The following is a 17,632-nucleotide window of genomic DNA, read 5'->3' on the forward strand; positions in this document are numbered from 1 at the left end:
CACACTGTTAGCCAAAGTTTTGATATATAATTTCATTGTTATTTTATTTTGCAGGATCTGGAGCATCCTATTGTTAGTTGTATACCATACTGAGCTCACTTGAAAGTATTTTGCTTATCTAAGCATTTAGGAGGTTCATTTATGATCATTTTGTTTTTGCAGCTTCACAAACTGACATAGTTTTTAATTCAGTAGAAACTGAATAGATACTAAAGTAGATCTTTCCAATTCTATGTTACTTATTTTTTTCTAAGTTAATTAGTAGTCATATCTTTCTTTTGTTTTTTTGCCAAATATTTTTACAGTGTTTTCAAAAGAGGGAAGTTAATATTTATTGTTTGTATTCTATGCAACAAGCATTTGGCTAGGTGTTTTATATACTTTATTTTATCCTTATGCCAGTCTTAGGAGTTTTTCCTCTTTGCCTATCTTTTGAGTTTTAGAGCTGGGGAGAGGTAGTTGAGTAATGAGATTTTGTAGCTGGAAGGTTACCTTGGAGAACATTCACTTCCTCTCTTTCAGCTGAGACCCAGACCTCTCTGATTCCAAGTGGGATCATGCAGCTGGTTTTCATGTTTGCTGAGAGTAGTGCTGCTTTTACCCCATGTCTCTATCAAGCTGACATCCTCTTAAGCTATCTTCCCACCCCTTCAGTATTTCATTTTGAAAATGTTCAGTGCTGCAGAAAAAATGGAAAATACTGGACAATAAACACCCATATTTACCTTTCATCTGTATTCCCTATTAACTTTTTGCTGTATTTTCTCTCTCTTTATATTTTATATATTTAAAAAACCAATTGAAACTATATTCAAAATATAAATATATATTTATATAATTAAATGTCATATAAATTTTTACATGCATTTCCTAAGAATATAGGTAATTTTGGGCATGATTATAATATCAATATTTATATAAGAAAATTAACATTAATTTAAGACTATGTTTATTATCATGGTCCATATTCAGAGGTCCTTAGTTGTCTTTAAACAATGTTTTCAAAAATTTTTTTGGAATCAGGATTCAGTCAGGTTTTATGCATTGCATTTGATTCTTATCTCTTTATTCTCTTCTAATCTTGAACAGTTCCTGTCTGTTTTTGTTTTTCATGATCTGTACTTTTTTTTTTAATTAATTTTTTTTTCCACTGTACAGCATGGGGACCAAGTTACACTTACATATATTTTCTTTTCTTTTCTTTTTTTTAATTGTTATTTCCCCAATACGATTTTTTTTCTACTGTGCAGCATGGTGACCCAGTTACACATACAGGTATACATTTTTTTTTCTCCCATTATTGTGCTCCATTGTAAGTGACTAGACATTGTTCTCAGTGCTACACAGCAGGATCTCACTGCTAATCCATTCCAAAAGCAATAGTTTGCATATATTAACCCCAAGCTCCCAATCCATCGCATTCCCTTCCCCTCCCTCTTGGCAACCACAAGTCTATTCTCTAAGTCCTTGTTTTTCTTTTCTGTGGAAAGGTTATTAGATTCCAGATATAAATGATATCAAATGGTATTTGTCTTTTTCTTTCTGACTTACTTCACTCAGTGTGAGTCTCTGGTTCCATCCATATTGCTGCAAAAGGCAGTAATTGGTTATTTTTTATGGCTAAGTAGTATTCCATTGTGTATATATACCACATCTTCCTAATCCAATCATTTGTTGATGGACATTTGGGTTGTTTCCATGTCTTGGCTATTGTGAATAGTGCTGCAATGAACATGTGGGTGCATGTGTCATTTTGAAGGAAGGTTTTGTCTGGATGTATGCCCAAGAGTGGGGTTGCTGGGTCATATGGTAGTTTTTTTTTTTTTTTTTTTTGTCATTTTAGGGCTGCACCTGCAGCACATGGAGGTTCCCAGGCGACAGGTCCAATCGGAGCCTTCACCAGAGCCATAGCAACACCAGATCTGAGCCGTGTCTGCAACCCACACCACAGCTCATGGCAACGCCGTATCCTTAACCCACTGAGCGAGGCTGGGAATCAGTCCCGCAAGCTCATGGTTCCTAGTCGGATTCGTTTCTGCTGCGCCATGATGGGAACTCCTTTTATTTATTTATTTATTTGTTTTTATTTATTTATTTTTTTTGGTAGTTCTAGGTATAGTTTTCTAAGGCACCTCCATACTGTTCTCTGTAGTGGTTGTACCAGCTTACATTCTCACCAACATGCAGGAGGGTTCCCTCTTCTCCATATACCCTCTAGCATTTGTTATTTGTGGACTTATTAATGATGGCCATTCTGACTGGTGTGAGGTGGTATCTCATGGTAGTTTTGATTTGCATTTCTCTAATAATCAGGGATGTTGAGCATTTTTTCATGTGCTTTTTGGCTGTCTGTATATCTTCCTTGGAGAAATGTCTATTCAGGTCTTTTGCCCATTTTTCAATTGGGTTGTTGGCTTTTTTGCTGTTGAGTTGTATAAGTTGCTTGTATATTTTAGAAAGTAAGTCCTTGTTCATTGCATCATTTGAAACTATTTTTTCCCATTCTGTAAGTTGTCTTTTTGTTTTCTTTTTGGTTTCCTTTGCTGTGGTTAGAAAAGGAATACAAAAATACAATATGTTTTAAAATTGCACCCCCAAAAATCAAATATCTGGGAATATACCTGACCAGGGAGGTAAAAGACTTATATGCTGAGAACTATAAAACATTAGCCAAAGAAATTAAAGAAAATGTAAAGAAATGTAAAGATATTCCATGCTCCTGGGTTGGAAAAGTTAATATTGTAAAAGTGGCCATACTACCCAAAGCCATCTACAGATTCAGTGCAATCCCTATCAAATTACCCAGGACATTTTCCACAGAACTAGAACAAAGAATCCAAAAATTTATATGGAACCACAAAAGACCCAGAATTGCCAAAGCAATTCTGAGGAACAAAAACCAGGCAGGAGGTATAACTCTCCCAGACTTCAGGCTATATTACAAAGTCACAGTCATCAAGACAGTGTGGTGCTGGTGCCAAAACAGACATGTAGACCAATGGAACAGAATAGAGAACCCAGAAATAAACCCAGACACCTGTGGTCAATTAATCTTTGACAAAGGAAGCAAGAACATAAAATGGGAAAAAGACAGTCTTTTAAGCAAGTATGACTGGGAAGCCTGGACAGCTATATGCAAATCGATGAAACTAGAATACACCTTCACACTATGCATGAAAATAAACTCCAAATGGCTTAAAGACTAAATATAAGACAAGACACCATCAAATTCCTAGAAGAGAACATAGGCAAAACATTCTCTGACATCCACCTTACAAATGCTTTCTCAGGTCAGTCTCCCAAAGCAACAGAAATAAAAGCAAAAATAAACCAATGGGATCTCATCAAACTGACAAGCTTTTGTATTTTCTTTTAAAAAGATATAGTTTGTGTAAACTTAATGTCTTGAGAATTAGCCTGGTTTCTTTTTTTTCTTTTTTTTGGTCTTTTTTTTGCCATTTCTTGGGCCGCTCCCACAGCATATGGAGATTCCCAGGCTAGGGGTTGAATCAGAGCTGTAACTCCCAGCCTATGCCAGAGCCACAACAACTCGGGATCCGAGCTGCGTCTGCAAGCTACACCACAGCTCATGGCAACGCTGGATCCTTAACCCACTGAGCAAGGCCAGGGATCAAACCTGCAACCTCGTGGTTCCTAGTAGGATTCGTTAAACACTGAGCCACGACAGGAACTCCTAGCCTGGTTTCTTAGAACCTTATTCGTCCAAAGCTTATTTGCACTTTCCTTTTTCTCTCCAATTCTCTGAAGTTGCTGGAGATAAAATTATTTATTCCAAACTTTTTCTTTTCTTTCTTTTTTCTTTTTCTTTTTTTTTAAACCTCATTTCAACTTTAAATCTACAGGGGCTGAGTTTTTACATTTGGTTACATTAAGTTAAAGATAAAAAAAACTCGAAGATTTATGTTGTATTCAGTCCAGAGGCACTAGTTGGCAATTGAAATTCTGCAGGAGCTACTCCCCCGTACACCATGGCCCACTCCTACCTTCTAACCAGTTGATTATACTTAGGAATATGTATATGTAGTCACCGTGGACATTATAAAGCTGTAGCAGTCTAAGTCTTCATCTTTGAAAAATGCATAATTTGAAGTGAGACGTAGATTAAAATGCAAATGATATGTGAGCAGGTTAGTAGAGGCAACCAGAGCTAGGTGCAATAAGATTTAAGTACCAGCTCTTTCTGGTACCTGTTGTATAGGGCCCTTTTGCGAGTATTCTCTTCCTTCCTTGCTTGCTTCTGAGTTTCACAGATTTGGCTGGTTTTCTTTTAGGAACTAGTGGCGTTTTGTGTGGAGAAAGTAGGAGGTAAGTTTTAAGCAGTACTTTCCAAATGTGGAGTGTCAAATTTTGGTGGAGAGGAAAGGAAGAAATTTCCAGTGAGGAAAGGACTACTCTGGCTTTTCTAGAGATTTCTATGAAGGCTTTTCCTTCTTAGCACTTCAGGCAGGTTTAGATTATCCTTGTGTGTTTTTACTCTACTTGGTACAGGCATCTTTAGAGCAGTTACCGTCAGGTATTAGAACACTTCCTTGCCTCTATTAAGCTTCCAGAGGCTGCGACCAGTACTTTTTTTCACTGTACTGAGGACCTCACTCAGTACCTGGCATATTGCAGACATTTTCACAGTTCTTATTGGATGGATAAATGAATGAATGAAAGCCTTTTACTAAGACATAGAGCAAAAAGAGATTCCTCTCCTGAGCAACCACAGTAATGATTTGATCTGTGGTTAGACCAGTTTATTGTTGAAGTGCTAAATTAGACTTAGAATTGGTTCTGGTGAAACCTGAAACAAATGAAGGAACAGAGAAAGATGAGATTTGTGGTTCAGAAGCCTGAGATATGGAACAAGGATGAAATTGTCCGGTGGAAACCAGAAGCATTCTATGTGAATACAATTGGGAGATTTTTCTATTTCATGATATAAATACTTTGTCATTTTCTGAATAAAAAGAAATATATTTGAAGGAGAAATAGTTTTTAATCCTAAGTATTCCATTTTGAAATTTGATTTTTTTTCTTCTTAATCCTCAGTCTTAAGAAAAACATGTTGAGGAGTCTTTTCTTTACATCTTTTTACTATTATAAAATGAATATCCTCTTATAAAAGTACAAACTGGAGATACATGAAATAAAAGTGACATTCTGTCCAATGTTCTAAATAACTCTCCGTCTTCAGAGGTAGCCAGTGTTAAAAGTTTGATGTGTATCACTTTGGACTTTTAAAACATATGTACAGTCATGCCTTGGTATCTGCATAGGATACCAGTGATCCAGGATCGCTGCTGCTAACAGTCTCTTATATAAAATGGCATAGTATTTGCATATAGCCTACACACATCCTCCCATATACAAGCAAACCTCAGAGATAGTGTGGATTTAGTTCCAGACCACTGCAATAAAGTGAATCGCAATAAAGCAAGTCACACAATTTTTTTGGTTTTCCAAGGCACATAAAAGTTATATTTACACTGTACTTTGTTTTTTTTTTTAAGTGTGCAGTAGTATTATGTTTTTAAAAAACAATGTATATACCTTGATTAAAAATACTTTATTGCTGGAGCTCTCTCGTGGTGCAATGGGTTAAGAATGCAGCGTGATCCCTGCAGTGGCTGGGGTCACTGCTGTGGCGTGTGTTTGATCTCTTGCCCAGGAACTTCCTCATGCTGTGGGCATGGCCAAAAAAAATATTTTATTGCTAAAAAATGCTAACCATCATCTGAGCCTTCAGTGAATCTAGTAATAACATCGAAGATCACTGATCCCAGTAATGAAATGTTTGAAATATTGAGAGAATTACCAAAATGTGACGTGAAGTGAGAAAATGCTGTTTGAGAAATGGCACCACTAGATTTGCTTGATGCAGGGTTGTTATAGACCTTCAATTTGTAAAAAAATGCATTATCTGTGAAGTGAAACACAATAAAATGAACTAGGCCTGTACTTTAAATCATCTCTAGATTACTTACGATACCTAATACAGTGTAAATGTTATGTAAAGAGTTGCTGGCATGTGGCAAATTCAAGTTTTGGCTCTTGGAACTTTTAGGAATTTTTTTCCCTCAATTATTTCGATTTCACTGTTGATTGCATCCATGGATATGGAACCTGTGGCTATGACAAGCCGACTGTATTAAAAAATGTGTGTTTATATTTGCATAATTTAAAAAATAAGATCGTTTGATACACATGTTCCAAAATTTGCTTTTCCTGCTTATTGTTTCGTTTCTATTTATATTTCATGTACTTCCAAAATTTCTCTGATGTGACTTTATATTCAAAATGTAAGAGAATAGAATCACTAGCAGAAAGTAACAGACAAAAACCAGAGTTAATTGAATATACAGGAAGATACATTTAATAAGCTCATGCTAAGGAAAATACCTGCTAGTTTTTATCTGTGTAATTGCTGTCCGTTAATTTAGAAGTACCTCTTTTTGACTTGTTTAATCTTTACGAAATTATAAAAGCGATCATTTTTCATATGATGCACTACAGAATAAACACACAGGAGATAGTTAGAGGAAGACGTTGAGACTCATTGAGTATATTCATGGGAATCCACCTATATGCCTGACATTGTATAAGAAACATGAAGATGTAGTCATGAATAGGATGCTGTAATTCCTGAGTGCATGATAACAAAGAGCCAGAGGCAAGAGGAGGCTGACTGCAGGAGGTGATCTAAGCACAGTCTTGAAATACTAGTAAGAGGTAGCCGAGCTTTAAAAAAATGGCTAGAGGGAATAAAGAATTGATTCAGAATTGGAGGTTTTTGTGACAAATGCATTAGAAAGAAAGTCAAGGGAAGTCAGCTGACTCACAATGTGTATGGAAAGAAGTAGAGGGGCTACATGTCCTAGTTTGACTAGGACAGACCAGGTTTACACCTGCAGTCCTGGCATTAATAAAGAATAAATAAAGAACAGCATTCTTTATAAAGAATAAAGAATAGAAGAAATAATTTTACTCTTGAGAGTCCCCCCAGTTCTGGATAGTAACGTCCTTACTCTAAAAGGGAGGGAATATGGGGGAGCTGATAAATTTTAGAGAAAATAGTTTGATCAGTGGGTGGTTGAGATCACTTTGAGGAGAAAGAGTAGATAGTTTAGATTCCAGAGAGGGATAGGAATTTAGTAGGTTAGGGTCTCAATCTAGAATATTAAAATTTACCATTGCAGAGATGAAACAGTTTTGGATTCTGGCTAGGGCCAGTTGCAGTGGGTAATTGAAATGGACTTGATTGAATGGTTCTTTGGAGAACAGAAGGGTACAGAGGTCAAAAAGCTCCATGGATGAAGCTAAGAGTTGGGTTGGAGAATAAGATTTGGGAGCAAGTGGCGACTGAGAGGCAGATTGGAAGTAATAATAGCAAGGTGGGATAGGATTTGGTAAAGCTGAATGGTGTAAATTTCAAAGGCGAAGAGGTTTTTAAGTAAGATTGGAAGAGCAGTGATTTAGAAATGAAACTGGGGGATCAGGGTAATGTTACCCATCCCTCCACTCCACCCCACCCCTTTCCCCTGCACCCTATCTCCATGGATATGGGTGATGGAATGTAGGCAAGGTGTGCTCCTTCCTGAGAGTTCTGTGTTTTGGGGGAACCAGATGGGAATTGGAGGACAGAGGTTTAGCGAGGTTTATTTGCAAACAGAATGGAATGCTGGAAGAACAATTTAGGAAGAAAACAGATATGTTGGGGATGGCTATAGAGAAGGATAGGATGGGAGTGGAGATTAGGCCTTGCCTTTTGGGAAAAGATGGAATTACCCAAAAAAGCCAAGAATGAAACTAATTTTTCCTCCATGTTCTAAACAGTGGCGCAAGGTTTGATTTGTCTGATCTGGGCTCCCTGACAGGCTTTCTCATTTCAGAGTAGAGACTGGCTTTGGCCTAGTTCTTATAATGTGCAACTGACAACACCTTGTTGGTTGCCATTCTGTTAGCGTATGTGTGCCTTTAATGAGCCTCTTTGAAAGTACACATACAGGTGTTGAGATTAATTCGGCTTCTCCCTACATTGTTACTGTCTTTGAAGGAAAAAAACTTGGCCTTAATTTGAACTCTTATAATAATTGATCCTATAGGAAGAGTTAAAGGTCAGGAGATAACAATTATATTCTGGAATTTAGGGCATGCAAGGATACAGGCACTGTGGTCACACTCCATCCTTTTAACCTTTTGTTCTACTGTTTTCTTTCAAATCAGGTATGTTTCATGAACATGCTCCCTGTTTTTTCACCTGTGTATCCTTGCTTATGTTCAGATATTTCCTTAGACAGGAACCTCCTCCATCCCTGCTCTTCTGTGCTCTCTATCACATGGGTGCTCTCTCTCAAGCCCCATTAGCAATGGCTACTTTTTATTTTTTTATTTTTTGGCTTTTTTTGCTATTTCTTTGGGCCTCTCCCACGGCATATGGAGGTTCCCAGGCTAGGGGTCCAATCAGAGCTGTAGCCACCAGCCTACGCCAGAGCCACAGCAACGAGGGATCCGAGCCGCGTCTGCAACCTACACCACAGCTCACTGCAATGCCGGATCGTTAACCCACTGAGCAAGGGCAGGGACCGAACCCGCAACCTCATGGTTCCTAGTCGGATTCGTCAACCACTGCACCACGACGGGAACTCCCGGCAATGGCTACTTTTTAATGTCTCCTCAAAGCTGGACACATCGAATACTTTATCTTCACCAGCCTTCACAACAACCCTGAAAACTAGGTAGTACTATCCCCACTATAAAGATAAGAAAACTGATCTTTTAGGAGGTTAATTAAAGTGTACAGATGCACAGCTATGAAATGGTAGCGTTAAGATTTCAACCCAGGAGTGTTTACAAATCCATCTCCCACCTACACCTTTGCGGAGAGACATGCAATATGTGCGGTCCTTTTGTGGCTGTCACTCAAGGCTTGCCAGAGGTGTTCTCTTTTTTTTTTTTTTTTTTTAAATTAAAAATTATTGGGAATTCATGTTGTGGTGCAGTGTAGATGAATCTGACTAATATCCATGAGGATGTGGGTTCGATCCCTGGCCGTGCTCAGTGAGTTAAGGATCTGGCGTTGCCGTGTGCTGTGGTGTGGGTCACAGATGTGGCTCAGATCCAGTGTGGCTGTGGTGTGCCAGCAGCTACAGCTCCGATTCGACCCCTAGTCTGGGAACTTCCATATGCCACGGGTGTGGCCCTAAAAAGCAAATAAGTAAATAAATAAAAAAAATTGTTTTTCCGGCTTTAATTTGATATTAATTGACGTTGTATTAGTTTAAGCTATAGAGGATGATACACATATACCCTGTGAAATGATATTCTCTTCATAAAGGCTTTTTGAGTCCTCTGCTCAGTTGTGCTCTTTCCTTTCTTTGTGTCTTTGCAGTGCTCTGCACCTCAGGCTTTTATATTCCCTGAAGGCTTCCCTGATGTCTCTAGGAATGTTGTACATACATTCTCTGTAAACCCACTGAGTTTATAACCAATTTGTATTCATGAGGCTGTTTAATTCTGTGGCATTTGTTTGTTTCCAAGTTTGTCACCTCTACTGGTGATGAGCTTCTTGTGATATCTTGGTATTCCTGGCACTGAGAAATCTGCCTGGCAAATAGAGGCTCACTACTGTCACTGAATGAATTTTGAATGAATTGTATCATTGTACCTGTGGGCTTGTCTGTTCTTAATAAACTGTGAATTATTTGAAGGCAGTAATCCAGGGTTGTATTTATCTTTGTATCCTTAACAGTGTCTCTCCCATGGTTATGCAATATATACCTGTTGATTTATATAATATATTAAAACAAAAAATGCTGTTAATAGTCCTGCTCTCCTTAAATAATTTTAAATTTCGGGACTTCGAGTGCATTTTAAAATTAAAAAGATAGTTAATTTAAACCAAACATGTTGTTCATTTGTTTATAAACACGCACAATTTTTATTCAGTGTTCTCTCTCAATGAAACACCATTATCTATTAATGCTCTTCCAGTAGGCTGTTTGGCTAATCTAGTAGTTTCAGTTGAATTTAAATTTTATTTTAAATTGAGCTAAAGCATTTGAAATAAGGAAAGTGTAGAAGGAGTTTTAGATACTGTATCTGTAAGGTGGTTAAGGTCAGCATATATTAACTGGTAATGAATGACCTTGTCTTCGTAGTTAAACTTCAGTGACTGACTCATTCCTCCCTAACTGCTTCTGAAAAAGCACCTCACTTTCTATTCATGTGACATCCAGTTTTTTGGCTTGTTACTGTGATTATTACTTGTACACTTGGTGGCTTTTTTGACTTTGTTTCTGTCTTGATATTTTGTTCAAATAGTCACTGTTTCTGACTTTTGTCAATATGGAAGCATATAAAAGGTAAGAAATATTTTTAAGTAATTGTTTTTTGTACTTTAACTGGTTAATGATTTTATAGTTTTTATCAGTGAACAAACATATTCTAATAAAGTAACTTGAACCATAAACTGATTTGAATGGGTTTTATTAGTCAAGGATTATAAATTCAAACTCTATTAAATTTCTTGCAAGCTTATGAGAATCTCTCTTGGGAAAGAGTGAAAGTTTCTCTATTTCTGTTACACAGCTTTTATTCATTTATTTTCTGATTTTTTCTAAATAAGCATACCCATTCTGGTATACTTGAATTTTTGGCTCAATGTTAAAAAAAAAGGGAATAATTAAAGAAATAGTTTTGACCATAATGTCATCTGTGTTAAAATAAATCTCCTTTACTTGAAAGAAAGCATTCAGTACAGATAAAAGTTTCTTTATGCTAAATAAAAACAGTATTTTCACCTCTGTATTTGGAGAATGTAAAAATGTTGCCAGTTGTGGAGCCAAAAATTGAAAAACAAGAAACATTTTTTTTTTCTAATTTTTTGTCTTTTTAAAATTTTTTCTTATTTTTTTAGGACCGCACTGGAGGCATATAGAGGTTTCCAGGCTAGGGGTTGAATTGGAACTATAGCTGCTGGCCTACGCCACAGCCACAGCAACTCGGGATCCCAGCCGCGTCTGCAACCTGCACCACAGCTCATGGCAACGCCGGATCCTTAACCCACTGAGTGAGGCAAGCGACCAAACCTGCATCTTCATGGATACTAGTTGGGTTTGTTACCGCTCAGCCACAACAGGAACTCCTCAAGAGACATTTTAAAACAAATATTGCATATGCCCTTATATTTACAAGAAATACCTCGTGAATTCTATTGTCCTTCCAAGGAAACTAGTTATCTGTTTTATATCCTGCAACTTAATAATGTCCATTTTTGTTTAAGAAGTCTGAATTTGCAGATCTACTTTATACAAAATGAAATTCTATTTTTGAAAATATGGCAGATTTTAATGTTTCTCTTAAAGTTTTTAATCACTATTTATGGTGAATTGAAAACTCAGTGTATCTCACTTGATCCCAAATTGAATACCATTAAATAAGAATGATTTATATAAATCTAAATGATAGTTTGTTTTTTTTTTTTTAGAATTTTTACTAGTTTCACTTTTAAAAAAGATATTATTTAAAAATAGATATCTTCAGAGTTCTCTGGTAGCTCAGTGGGTTAAGGATCCAGTGTTGTTACTGCTGTGGCTCAGGCTGCTGCTGTGGTATAGGTTCAATCCCTGGCTCCAAAACTTACACATGCTGTGGTGTGGCAAAAAACAAGCAAACAAACAAACAAACAAACAAACATCTTTGTTAATAACATGCATGTACTTTTGTATAATACTGTATTTCTGCCTGATGTGTACTTACAATTCACTAAATTATAGAAATATTTCTTTAAAATCTCATTTATAAATCTTTTAAAAAATTAGTTTGCTCTTGCAGTTATTTATAATGGATTGAATGCCTGCTGTATCTGGGTAATAATTTTAGCTCCAGTGATGTAAAGATGAAAACTCTGTGATGTCTTTATTTCCATGTAGCTCATACTTTAATGAGAGAGATATACCTGAACAAATAATTAAAATAGATGATGAGAAATATTACAGTAATCCGAGATACATACATGAGCCCTGAAATGCAAAAAAAGGGAACAACGCCTAAGTTGGTCTGGGTGGTTGTGGTTTCGGGGATGGTCAGAGAAGGCTTCACAGAGAATACAACTTAGTTTAATTGTTGATAACTCTCCAAGAAGAGGAGGAGAAACAACATTTAGACTGAAGGAACAGCGTCTGCAAAGGCGCTGAGGTGTATGATTGTGAGACATTTCAGGGATTATAGGTAGTTAGGTTGAGGTACTACTTTTGATGGTGGAAGGCTGTCTGAGGCCAGCTTTGATTACCTGGCAAAGGAGCTTCAATTTTAACCTGTAGGTTAGGGTCGTACATGGTATTAACCTAGTGTTACAAGTAATGGTAAAATTAATACCTGGTATCACTAAGTATCCTAAAGAATAAAGATGGCTAAGTAGGGATTGTATGATATGGAGGTGTGTGTGTATAATGTTGTATATAGCCTCAACCAGTTAATTCATTTAACAGATTTTTATTGTCTACTGAATATGCAAGGCACTGTTTTAAGTGCTGGTGGGAGAATAGAACTGAGTAATTCTTTGGCTGATTGAAACTTATAATACAAATCAGTCTGTATTATACCCCCACCCACACTCTCTGTTCTTCTTTGTAAGTTTTGGCCACAAAATGACTGTATAATTTCCCTATAATTTTTTTCATCTTCATCATGGTTGACATAGGCACCTCTGTCCTATGACTTGTAGGAGAATGTAGCTAAATTTATAGCACTATCTCCACATTATTGTTCTTCCCCCCAACTGTAGTTTGAGGTCTGGGCATTACTTTTTTTTTTTTTCAATTGAAATTTCTTTTGAGGTAATTGTAGATGAACATGCAGTTGTATGAGATAATAATCCCTTGTCTGTTTTGTCCAGTTTCCCCCCCCATGTTAACATTTTGCAAAACCATGAGAACTACAGTATTAACATTGACATAATCCACTAATCTTACTCATATTTCTGCAGTTTTAACTGTACCCCTCTGTTGTGTATATACTAAGTTCTATAACATTTTATTACCTGTCTAGATTCATGTATCTGCCACTACTATCAAGGTTTTGACCACTTCCAACACTACTAGAAACCCTGTGTTCCTCTTGTGTTGCCACACTTACCACCCCTTTCCACTCTCTAGGTCCCAAACCCTGGCAACCCCTAATCTGTTCTTTTCCCAAAATTCTGTCATTTCAAGAATGTTGTATAAATGTGATCATACAATATATAACTTTGAGGGATTGGCTTTTTTCATTCAGCAGGATTCCTGGAGATACATCCAAGTTGTTAGATCCACATTGATAGATTGTTCCTTTTAGCTATAGGTAGTATTCCATGGTGTGCATTCATCTGTTGAAGGATCCCTGTGTTGATTCCAGCTTTTGGTTGTTTCAGGTAAAGCTGCTGTGAACACTTGTGTTCAGGTTTTTGTGTGAAGGCATGCTTTCATTTCTGTGGCATAGAGGTCCAAGAATGCAATTGCTGGGTCATATGGTAGTTAAATGTTGAGTTTTATAACAAGCCAGAGTGGCTGTACCATCTTGTCTACTGACCATCAACAAATGAGTGATCCAGTTTTTCCTTATCCTTACAAGTGTTTGGTCTTGTCATTATTTATCTATTTTTTTAGCCATTTTGACAGGTCTGTAGTGGTATCTCATTGTGGGTTTTAGTTGTATTTATTTGTATTTCTGCAATGGCTGATTTCTATTGAACATCTTTTTTTTTTTTTGCCATTTTTATATCCTTTTCTGTGAAAAGTCTCTTTATGTCTTTTGCTTATTTTATCTTTGGATTGTTGTTGTTGTTAACTGTTGAATTTTGAGAGATTTTATGTATTCTGGGTACCAGTCCTCTGTTAGATAATGTGGTTTCCAGATATTTTCTCCCAAACATAAAACAAAAAAAAAGATAGCTTCTCTTTTTATCATCTTCACATGGACTTTCATAGGGAAGATGTTTTTACTTTTGAAGAGCCCAGTTTATCAGTTTTTTCTTTTATGGATTGTGTTTTTTATATGAAGTCTGAGAATTCTGCCTAGCTTTGGATCCTGAAGATTTCCTCTTAATTTTTTTTTCCTGGACATTTTGCAATTTTATCTTTACATTTAAGCTTATGAGCCTTTTGAATTAATTTTTGTGTAAGGTGTTCAGTTGTGGTTCACTTTTTTCTTTTTTCTCTTTCTTTTTTCCCTCCCTCCCTCCTTCCTTCCTTCTGCTTTTATAGATATCCACTTCCTCTAGTACCATTTATTAAAAAGGCTAGTTTTCCTCCATTGAATTGCTTCTAGACTTTTGTCAAAAAATAGTTGAGCATATTTGTGTGGTCTATTTCTGGGTTCTTTATTCTTGTCTGTTAATCTGTGGTCTGTCCTCTACTACTGCCATGCTATCTAGATCTTTCATTCACCAAGACAGATATATTTCTTTGAATACTCTTTTACTGTATTTCCTTCTCTCTTTCTGGAACTCAGATGATGCAAATATTGGTCTTTCATTATTGTCCCACAGGTCCCTGAGGCTTTATTGTTTATTTTTTTCAGTCTACTTTCTTTCTTTTTTCTTTTCCTTTTTTTTGGTCTTTTGTCTTTTCAGGGCCTCACCTGCGGCATACGGAAGTTCTCAGGCTAGGGCTTGAATCGGAGCTGTAGCTGCAGGCCTATGCCACAGCCACAGCAACACCAGATCTGAGCTGCGTCTGCAGCCCATACCACAGCTCATGGCAACACCAGATCCTTAACCCACAGAGCGAGGCCAGGGATCAAACTCACAACCTCATGGTTCCTGTTGGATTCGTTTCCGCTGCGCCATGATGGGAACTCCTTCAGTCTATTTTCTCTCTGTTGTTTGGATTGGTTGACTTTTATTGCTCTGTTCTTAGATTCACTGGTTTTTATCCTCTATTGAGCCCTTCCTGTGACTTTTTTCTTCCTGTTGCTCCTTTTTTAGTTCTGTAGTTTCTATCTGGTTACTTTTGTAACTTTTTTTTTTCTAGACTTTTTATAATTATTTTAAGAGAGTTTGCAATTGATGTTTTACATTTAAGAGAATTTGTAATTGATTGTTGAAGCATTTTTATGATGGCTGATTTAAAATCCTTTTCTTATAATTCCAACATTTGATTCATCTTGGTGTTGGTGTTAGTTGGCTTTTCTTATTCATTTGTGATTTTTTTTCTTGGTTCTCAGTATGATAGATGATTTTTCAACTGAATCCTAGATATTTTATCTATTATGTTAGGAGACTCAGGGGCCTATTTTAATCTCTTATTTTCACAGACCATCAGTCACTCTGTTTAGATTTAACATGCAGGTCTTGACCTATTTTTGTGGGTTGTGGTTGCAATGACAGTTTAATTTTCAGAGTCTTTGTGTCGTTATCTTGGTTTGCTATATCTGGTATCACTAGGGCTCCCAGTGGTTCCTGCTGGTGCTGCTTGAGAGAGTAGGAGACATTTTTCTTAGGCTGAGCTACTAGTTGTAAATTAAAGAAGTGAGATGTTACTTCCTTATCATGCCTCCTAGTTTCCCTAATGCCTCTGGATAGGAAAGGAAAGTCTTGGACTCACAGAGAAGAAGGAGCTTCCTGGACTGGACCTCTTACTGAAGCTTACTAAAGCCTCTTGGTAGTTCTATGTACCTGCTGCAGCATTTCTGGGTGGGAAAGGAGATCCTGTGGGGACAGGGAAGCTTCTTTCCTTCCTTTCTTTTTTTTTTTTTCAGTTGTCTATATGTACTTTTTTTATTTTTAAATTTTATTGGGGTATAATTGATTGACAAGGAGGCTTCCTGACTTGGGCTGCTTGCTCTAGCTGGATCTCTCTTGCTGTTTCTTCCTGCCTAGTTCCGTTTCTCTTGGCAGAAAAGGGGATTCTCAGGCCTATCAGGGAAGGAGAGTACTTCCCCTGGCTGTTTGTTTTTGGTGAGGCTCCAAGTCTGAATCCCTTGCTGGTGGGGTCTGGCTTGCTTGACGTTGTCACAGGGACTCTTGTTGGATCCTGGGAGGAGTTAGCCTACGTGGACTGCTTTTCGTTACTAGACTGACTGTTGGGAAAAGTCAGGTCTGGATGGCCTTTTTCTATTGGGTAAGTGGAATACAAGACACCTTGCCTTTCTGCTTTTCTTCCATTCCTAGGGCCAAGGAGTTTGCCTTCTTTCTGCCTTTCAGAGTTCTTCTTTGGTTGTCTCTTTTGCTTTTTCCAGTGTTTATAATGTGTTTCGTGGAGCAGAACAAGGAAAAGTGGTTTATGCCATCTTGTCTGGATCAGAAGCTAGGTTATACTTTTTTTTTTTTTTTTTTTTTTTTTTTTGGCCGAATCCACAACCGTGTGGAAGTTCCCAGGCCAGAGACTGAACCTGTGCACAGCAGTGACCTGAGCTACTGTAGTGATGGTGATGGATCCCTAATCTGCTGCACCACAAGGGAACTCCTAGATTTTACTTTTAATTTTGATTTCTTTGTCATTTGAGCATGGAGATAGGGGTTGGAGAGATATTGGCTAGGACTGAATTTGGCTTGTTGGAGCACCTGCCATTTACTCCCTCTGATGAGATTCCATTAAACACCCTGGTATTCCTGGATTTAATTTCATCCGCCAAATTCTGGCCTGCAAAATGGCAAGCCAAGGCTGCCCTCCTCCTTGAATTTTCTGAGGTCCTGTCTTGGTAGAAGCTTCTTTCTTTAGTTATTTTCTTGATTTTACCCTACGTTTGTGTTTTCAGCCTCTGATGTTTCTTTTCACATTGGACTATCCCATGTAAATTCTCAGGATTTTGTTAATTCTCCTTCCTCAGGATATCTCCTGGAAGTTAGGGTAGTGTTGGGCACATTTCCATGCTGCCTAGAGCACCAAAATTTTCTTTCTTTCCTTTGAGACTGTGTTGTGAAACTTGTGGCATAAAGCTGTACTCCTTTATTTGCTGATGATATATTTACATTTTTATTTTTTTTTAAGCCAGTTTTTGTTCTTTTCATTAGTTTTTGGTGGTTGGAAATTCTCAGGTTCTTCTTTCACTATACCAGCTTTACCGAAAGTTCAATAATGGCTTTTTGTGGCTTTCACATCTCCCTCTGACATTTGACATTGCTAATAACTTCCTTTTTATCCTTGCATTTGCAACTGGGGTCAAATCTCTTTTATTCTTTTGCTTACTTAATCTCTACCCTTTGTTTGGCTTTTCCTCCCCTGGTTCCTCCATTGACAGTTCTCATGGGCTTTGTCCTTAACTTTGCTTTTCTGTCAACATTCAGTCTATTGGTTTCATCAGCTTTAAGCAGTTGACTCTCAAATTTGGATCTTTAGCTTTAAAATTTTATCGAAGCATTATTTCCTGCTGAAATGAATGTATTTTCTTTAAAGTAGCCCCATATCCTAGTCTTGCTTTTCTATTGATATTGTCACTATTTTTTATGAAAGCCTTGAAGTTGTCACTGGATCGTCTGTCACTCTCCCTCTCAGCCCATTTACCAGGTCAGCGCTCTTTCATCCTAATTCTAATTGACATTGTCAATAATAGATCCTCATTTCTCAACCTATTATGACTTGTTAATTTGCCTTCTTATGTCTCATTGTATGTTTTTGCTCTCTTCAAGCTATTTTTCTATCTCATTTCC

General features: G+C 37.2%; 1 protein-coding gene across 17 annotated transcripts in view; it reads left to right on the top strand.

The window, feature by feature from the left end:
* The window catches only part of FER (FER tyrosine kinase), a 440,923-nt gene that overhangs the window by 26,167 nt on the left and 397,124 nt on the right, over positions 1-17,632 (top strand). For 2 of the 17 annotated variants that reach the window (XR_014838491.1, XM_085014210.1), the window contains exon 1: positions 15,952-16,103. The exons of 13 other annotated variants lie outside the window; for them this stretch is intronic. The gene's annotated coding sequence lies outside the window, so the exon portion shown is untranslated. Of the gene's footprint in view, positions 1-15,500; positions 16,104-17,632 lie in introns of those variants that run through there. 2 more of the 17 variants (XM_021084606.2, XM_085014206.1) reach the window with 2 other exon arrangements.

This window comes from Sus scrofa, chromosome 2 (genome assembly GCF_054392235.1).
Source record: "Sus scrofa isolate SSC_HxYL_T2T_F1_AM1 chromosome 2, Sscrofa_HxYL_maternal_Yorkshire_Landrace_v2.0, whole genome shotgun sequence".
NCBI lineage: Eukaryota > Metazoa > Chordata > Mammalia > Artiodactyla > Suidae > Sus > Sus scrofa.